This window comes from Gadus morhua, chromosome 12, assembly GCF_902167405.1.
Source record: "Gadus morhua chromosome 12, gadMor3.0, whole genome shotgun sequence".
Lineage (NCBI taxonomy): Eukaryota > Metazoa > Chordata > Actinopteri > Gadiformes > Gadidae > Gadus > Gadus morhua.
The window spans coordinates 22,997,051-23,005,362 of record NC_044059.1 but is presented as its reverse complement, the minus strand read 5'-3'; the positions used below and the strand labels follow the sequence as shown (position 1 = coordinate 23,005,362).

The 8,312-nt window shown below is 45.9% G+C and overlaps 1 protein-coding gene across 2 annotated transcripts in view; it reads right to left on the bottom strand.

Annotated features, from left to right (window-relative positions):
• pde4ba (phosphodiesterase 4B, cAMP-specific a) overlaps positions 1-8,312 on the bottom strand; it is a 136,362-nt gene that overhangs the window by 81,779 nt on the left and 46,271 nt on the right. The gene's annotated exons all lie outside the window — the stretch shown is intronic.

Below are 8,312 nucleotides of genomic sequence, written 5' to 3'. Positions count from 1 at the left end.
TATTGGATATCTTATAACATGCACAATAACACAACCCCTATGTGGTCCGAAATCCATAGTAAGGAGTTTCATGGCAGTCGTGTTGGATGGTATCCAGTTCAGAACAACAAGGTGTGGGTCCCTGATGAACGGAAACGGATTGGAGCTAAAGTCTGGGAGTTGAGTCGAAGCCTTCATCCCCTGAGCACAGGCCGTTCCTCCCCTGTTGGATCAGAGTGGACACAGGTGTGGTGGTGGTTTTGGGAGCGGGTATAGCCTCAACCCTGAAGTCCACCCCTGTCTCTTTACAGGGGCAGTGGTCGACGGGGCCACTTAATGTCAGTTTGATCTGAGTTACATATATATGTTCATACTAAACTCATTGGTAATCATGGTCCCTATGGCGTTGAAATTATTTAGGCAGCAGGGCAGTTTGAAACAGAAAGAAAAACTGAATGAGCATGTTCAATCGGTGATGATACCGAACCTAATGTAACAGGTCCAACAGCTACTTATTCAAAGTACTTGATGGTCAAACCACAATACTACTCTGCAAGCGCACGGCGAGCTTTGGGGATTGTAATGGGTTAACTTTTATAACGAGAGGCATAAAGCGTGATGTTCGATAAGGTGATTGGGCTTATCGAACATCTACCCCACCGAAAGCCTCCTTGCTCCAACTGCTCCGGATCCTAAGGTTACCATGGCGACCAAGGAGAAGCTGTCTTCGTGGCTAGAATTTAAAGGAGGGTGGGGGGATGGGGGGGGGGCACACCGTAGACAAAGGTATGTAGCACACAGACAAGCACATGCTTCCATGGTTTCCAAGCATTGTCGCAAACGAAGCCGTGCGCACACACGAGTGGAAACCCTCCTGCTTTCTATTCCCAGACATTCAATTCCACCGAGGATGTGTGTCACCGTGTATCTCCTCTGATCAAGAGAGAGAGGGCGACGAGGGCCGGGGAGCAGGATGCTACCATCAATTTCCGCGTTCACTCTCCCCACCACCACCCGCTGTCCCCCACAACCTCTGCCACCCGCTCTGCCTGGTAACAAACAGTGGTGTTTAAAGACCAGAAAGGCGTACTTGAGCAAAATAGCAGATATCCAAGTTGAAGGTGACTGTGGTAAAAAGTTCAAGTCATCCATAAAAAAATGGAAAAAGGGAAAGTCTCAAATAAAATGCACTTATATATCAAAAGTATTTATCTGGGAACAATTTACATTAAATGTTTTAAATAAATTTGTTATCGTTGTTATTGTTGCAATACTTGACTTCTCCAAGTGTCTTGGACTATGTCCACACTCTGTTAAGCATGCTAAGGGTTCACAATGTCACCTCTAGTAGTCGTTAACAGCAGACTACATTAAGAGCTAATTACATATGTACTCCATTAGGTCAATCAAGCTAACGAGAAGGAACAAACGGTTATGAGGTTATAAGCAGAGCTGGCACTGTGATCTGGCTCCAAAGGTTCAGTTTGGATTGTTTGAACACCATCAATGCCCCAGCGACTGTGCGCGTGTGCGTGCGTGCGTGCGTGCGTGCGTGCGTGCGTGTGTGCGTGCGTGCGTGCTTGCGTGCCTGCCTGCCTGCCTGCCTGCGTGCGTGCGTGCGTGCGTGCGTGCTTGTGAGAGAGATAGAGAGACACTTTTGGGATTGTGTAGATAGTTTCGCCTGTCTTTATTTATTTTCACAGCAGCAAGGGTCCCTCTTCTGTTGCTAATACCCCAGAATATTGAGTCGATCTCCAGGGACAGAACGCTCATCGTACGTGAGAGGGGATGTTAAAACGAACCTCCCAACAGAACCCACACAAACGCATGCAGAAAGGAGCTAGAGGGAAAGTGTTTATTGCTCAATATTCTTTATTTCACCCAAGAGACCTCACCTCACCTCACCTCTGTGAGGACACACACACACACACACACACACACACACACACACACACACACACACACACACACACACACACACACACACACACACACACACACACACACACACACACACACACACAAACATCTATCTAGGTAGAAGCAGATAGAACAGAAAGATGTATAATACATAAAGCGTGCGTTGGGGGATTGTCTGTCTGATGGGTGTGGTGGAGTGTGGTGCTATTGCTAGACAAGAAACTAGAACGACACATACACGTAAACGCAATAGCTAAGTGGGGTACACTGGGAGGTATGTATTTGATTGTATTTCTCACTCTCTCTAATACTAACACACAAACCCATGTTGTGCACAGCAAATATTAATATTTGGATATTCATCTATGCATATTAACCTAAATCTGCGTGTAAACCATACATTACCATAACAAATCCTTTGATAACGTTATGCAACCGGGTCTTGGCTGAGGGCAGATTTGAGTGATGGGATTTTTCTTTGTGATATCATGATCACAGATACGTCAGAGATGCATCATTTGGTGTTGAGGTTCCAGTTTACAGCCTGACGCCAGTATGGCCTTTCATGTATTAGTCAGATGAAATTTTCAGAGCATTATGCTCTGAATGAATAACCATGATAATATGATGGGTAGTGATCACTAGGGCCATCATGACTTACGTTAAACATTCCTTGATAACAGGAAAGGTGAAAAGTCATTCAAGTACCACATTCATAAATAAATAAAAAATATATGTTAATTTAATTAATACCTAATAAAGAAAAGCACTCCTTATTAAGTAGCAATAAATGCACAGGATGACACTAAGGTGAATGCATACACCGTTTTAAAAGGGAACACAATGTTCTGGATGCGAAATCAAGACGGAGAAACTTGCCAGGAGTATTACATTTTTTTGATGTTAAATAAAAACAGGTGTCTGTGAAGCAAGGGAAATCATTAAACACTGTTTGGTCTATGGAAACTCTAAGAACATCCCTGCCCCCTAAAGACATGCATATATGTCACCAGGCCGACGGGGATTCAGTAAACCCTTTAACACAATAATGAACTTCTTCCTGTCACGGTTTCCATTTAAATATACATTAAACCTGTGCAACACACACACACACACACACACACACACACACACACACACACACACACACACACACACACACACTAGCATTCACACAGACGCATATTAGTCATATGCATTTATATCCTTCCAGACACACACACACACACACACACACACACACACACACACACACACACACACACACACACACACACACACACACACACACACACACACACACACACACACACACACACACACACAGCTTAAAATGCCAGGGCGTGCCTCAGGCCCTCAGAAGCAGGTGTCAGATAAGTGCGTATTGGTGTCCAGGTTCTCTCAGATACCAGCCTGGCTATTGTCAATCACGCCAGCCAATTACCTCCAGTCTGCCTGTCGTCCAGCTGATGCAAGCCGACACCAGGCTGACAGGGCGCTGTCGAACCGCTCCATCATAAACACTCACTCCACACAGGGCGAGTGGACGCACACGCAAAGACGGTGGCGCACCTCTCTTCCCCAAACCCTTCCCCGACTCCCCCATTTGCTGCCCTTTCACGCGGAGTTCTCCTAGTCGTGAGTCATCATACCAAACGTCTGGAGGAGGGTAGACATCGGGGGGACTGGGAAATGGTGTGTCGCAATTGTGTGTGTGTGTGTGTGTGTGTGTGTGTGTGTGTGTGTGTGTGTGTGTGTGTGTGTGTGTGTGTGTGTGTGTGTGTGTGTGTGTGTGTGTGTGTGTGTGTGTGAGAGAGAGATACTTTTGGAATGGTGTACATAATTTTGCTACGTCTTCATTTATTTTAGCAGCAGCAAGGGTCCCTCTCCTGCAGCTAATACCCCAGAATATATTGAGTCAACCTCCAGGGAAAAAACCCTTCCCCCACTCCCCCGTTCGCTGCCTCCTTTCACACGTACGTCTCCTAGTCCGAATCATCGTACTGGAGCAGATGTCTGGAGCAGCGTCAACATCGGAGGGGCCTGGGAAAAGTGTGTTGCTATTAGGCCTGTTAGCGGAGGACCAGAACGGTTAGCCGGAGCTGGAGGCACACGGAGAGCCGTAGAGAGCAGGGGAACGACATCAAGCGCACCTACAGTCCCTACGGACATCCGGAACCTTCCGTTGACCTCGCTGCGTCACCGTGTGGGCCCTACAGCCGCCGATCCACCATGAAAGATCGGATCGCAATGTCGTCTTTTTGATACGCCACTTTCATGTCGATATTAACACACGTGATCCCATTTTATGTCAGTAATTTTATTTTATAGGTTGTGCGTTTTGTACCATTTGATCGGCTGGACATGTGTCGAAACTCACCTTCGCGTGCGAGTGAATAATGGATGCGTCAAATGTGCCGTGTGACAGAGGGACGAGTTTAGCTTTGAATATGAAATGAGTATGATGCAAAGCTCTCTCATCGTCTCTCACGCATGAGGTGGCTGAAGAGGCGCACTCTTTGCAGCAGGAACGGCCTGGTGGCCTGCTTGGGTACTGTACATGTCATTATTTTTTAAGAAAAACAAAATCCCTTTGACCCGGCCTTTTGTAAGAATGCTCTCAGGGTTCTTATAGAGGGCTGCGGCTCCCTCTGTAAGCAACGTCTAGTTTCAAAAGCGTAAGAAAAGTGTGTAGCATCTGCAACCAATCAGCAGGTTTGCTTGGTTTTGGGTTTGCAAACCAGTGTACAAGTGGTGGTGGGTTTTGGTTCTCCTTTCAAGAGACAACGCTCACAAAGTACCCCTCTGTTAAAGGTTGACGGATACTTTGTTCTAAACGTTCTATAGATACCTGCTAGAAGGTCCTGTGCCATTAGTTGCTTCTGGTTGCACAACACACAGAAGCCCATCCGCTGTGGTTCTTTCGACACACTCTTGTTACGGCTTATCTCGGTGGGTATGTGCTGGGTGTTTGGCTTGCTGGATTGTTTTCGTGGAAGGGATATTGAGATAAACGGGGACCCATTTGTGTATAACATTTAAGTGGTGGCGAGGTCAGGATCCAGCAGAGCAAATCTTATATTGCACGGTGGTGGTCAACACGGACCGAACTGTGACAAGTGACAGGAGCAAAGAAAGGCTGTCAGAGGAAATCAGGACATAATGGCGGAGGAGAAAGGCAGGGGCTGAAATTGCTGGCAACTGTGAGAGGCCATTACAGGAACAGCAGTGCCGGCAGCAAACCAGCAGTGCTGGATGTCAAGGATTGCTTTCTATGCTGACCTACACACAGGAGTGCACATGTAAATACAGACTGCAAAGGTGCACAGACATTTGTTTGAGTGATGGACTCCTTTTACCTATGCACACTTTGAGAGATACAGCACACACACACACACACACACACACACACACACACACACACACACACACACACACACACACACACACACACACACACACACACACACACACACACACACACACACACACACATCCGTAAAAGCAGCAGTTTAAAATAAAACTGCCATGAGATGACTTCAAAGCAGGGAATAGGAAGAAAATTAGCAAGAGGCGTTGGGTGATGGTGAGGTAATGATAATGTCAAAAAATGAGTTGAGGAGAGGAATGGGCGATAAGATAATAATAATAATAATAATGGATTGAATTTTTTAGCGCTTTTCTAGACACTCAAAGACGCTTTTCGACACTCAAAGATATGCATTGATGCATTAAAAGTATATTTAAAAATCACATGTACACTTAAAGCTATAACAGCATTAGTGAATGAAACATTGGCTAGACATTGTATTGTGAACTAAAGCTTCGATCCTGATCCAGGCCAGGCTATATAAACGTTTTCAGCTAGCATTGCATGTTCCTCTGACCAGCCAAACTAATAGTCATCAATGTAACCCAAGGCTAAACGCTTTGCGATTCATTAGTTGTGAAATGTGGTTCCTATTCCAATGCTGCTGTGTAAAAACAGAGGAACGATTCATTTCTCCTGCTTCCATATCCATAATCTATCGGCCCCTTTTCTTTGTTTCATGCCTTGAAACCATCAGGGAGCCTGACAACAGGTTTTTTTAATTAAGAACAACGTTTTTTGTCAAAAGCAGACCCAGACAAATTTGCACGTTTAAACACACAAAACATATGTTTTGTTTCGTAATGTTCACTAACTAGAGTAGTGTGGCATTTAGACCTTGTCTGTCTGTGGAGGACTAACACACACTAGGACACAAGATCAATATGGTTGGAAGAGGCTTTTCTGAATTACTTTGCTGACATTGCCATCAATTCGATTTTATAACACCAGAAAAAACGTAATAAAAAAAAATGTGAAAGTAAAAAGTATCCCTCTCCCTTGCCCTCCCTCTCTCTCTCTCTCCCTCCCTCCGTGACCTTCAAATGCCAGACTTGCTGGCTGGAAGCAGGATGCCTCCAAACCATCACCCTGTGCTAAGAGGACCTGGGAGAATCGACTAAAAGGTTACATGAGAGAGAGGAGAGGGAGCGGGGGAGAGAGAGAGAGAGAGAGAGAGAGAGAGAGAGAGAGAGAGAGAGAGAGAGAGAGAGAGAGAGACACACACACGGAGAGAGAGAAGGTATGGTGTTTACCCTGTCGGTTTTGAAACAAGAATTTGGCTTTGTCCTGTCGTTGTGCTGATACTCATAACAGCGTATGTATAAATAGAGAGGCCAGATGTCAGAGGTCAGAGAAAGGTCACGTGGGGGTTGACTGGACTCCTGGGCAGAACTTCTCAGAGAGAAACCAGGGGTTGGGTTGGAGAAAATTGGAAGCCAGGCACTGTTGGCTTGCCCCGGGGTTGAGGAAGTCCTCCAACTAATTAACCATGTCAAGGGATGGATGTGATTACCCTGAAGGACGGATGGACATGTGACACTGTACACTTACATGAGTGTCTCATTCTGTAGACACACTTGTGTATGTCAACTTAATGCGTGTGAATGTGTGTGAATGCATGCGTGCGTGCGTGTGTATGTTAAGTGAAGGCGCGCGCAGGCCTGCGTGCTTGTGTGTGTGTGGGGGATGTAAACACCCATTCGTCTAACAGGGTAGGGACCGTGTGCACACATAAGAAGGTTTATGTTGGCAGCGTTGGCGTCAGTGTGTGTGTGTGTTTAAGTGTATGTGTGTTGTACTTGATAGTGTGTACTGTATGTGCACATACAGTACATAACCGTGTGTGAGACTCGTAATGACATGCACGTACATACAGAAACCACAGGGAATGTTCCGAGTCGTTAACACCTCTGGACGTCTCTCTGTTCAGTCCCTGAGACGCTGATCCCCAAGTGCTGTTATGCAATACCTCTATGTATGTACACAGCCCTGTGTGTGGTGCTGTGTATGCCCGAGTGTGTTTCCAGAGCTACCAATTGGCTTCGTTCTTTCCATCTCTTCTATGAATGAACTACCCTACAACTCCCTCTGATCCACTGCTGACAAAATGCCATGGCAGAGATCCCACTCACAAACCAAATTCTATTGCCATGCACATGTAACACTGAAACTGTCCCTCATAAGCTACAAGAAACTTTTCTGTTTAAAGGCTCCACCCATTGTTGCCAGCTATGGTCAATTCTGGCACTGTATCTCTGTAGTCACCTGAGCCTTGCTCACAGTTATCCATCATCTTAGGGGGACCCATCCATCACTGATGCTGTACTCATGGGAATTGGGAACGGGGATGATGCGTTATCCCCTCTATGGTTTGTCCGTTGTACAGCTAAAAATAAGGATGTCGGAGTAGGTCACTGGCTTATGAAGAGGGCCTTGCAGTGTGTATGTCTCTATATACACATACATGTCTATGTATGTGTGTGTGTGTGTGTGTGAATGCGTGTGTACGTGTGTGCGTGCATGTGTGTAAATCAATGTGACATTAACTAAATAAGCAGCACTGGGGAGTTGTGCTTTAATGAACAGGGATAGGCTGTGAGGGCGACACGGCAAGTACGTAAATCATGAGAGGAACATTCCGGGTGAAGAGGGGGAACGAATGAATACGAGTAGTGAAGAAAAGAGCGGTACATGAGGTTTTTTTCATTGCGCTAAATGACCCATGACATCATCAGGAAACACAGGAACAAAAAAGGGGTTGATTGTATTTGTATAGTCCTTACAGTCTCAAGGGGTTTAACCGGCCATATAGTTAAGACCATGCCTAACCCTAGCCACCCAAAAGGGCAAGACACAACTTTATCATCAAGGAAGAAACCCGGAGAGGGAACGCAGAGCGGATGATCCTTCTATCCAAGGACGGGGAGAGGGGCAATGGGCGCCGTAATCGACATGCGTAACAAGACCTATTACTGGAAAAAAACATTCTGTCTGAGCTCTGTCTATTTGTTTGTCTCCCCTGCTCACAATGGGAACACGTAGT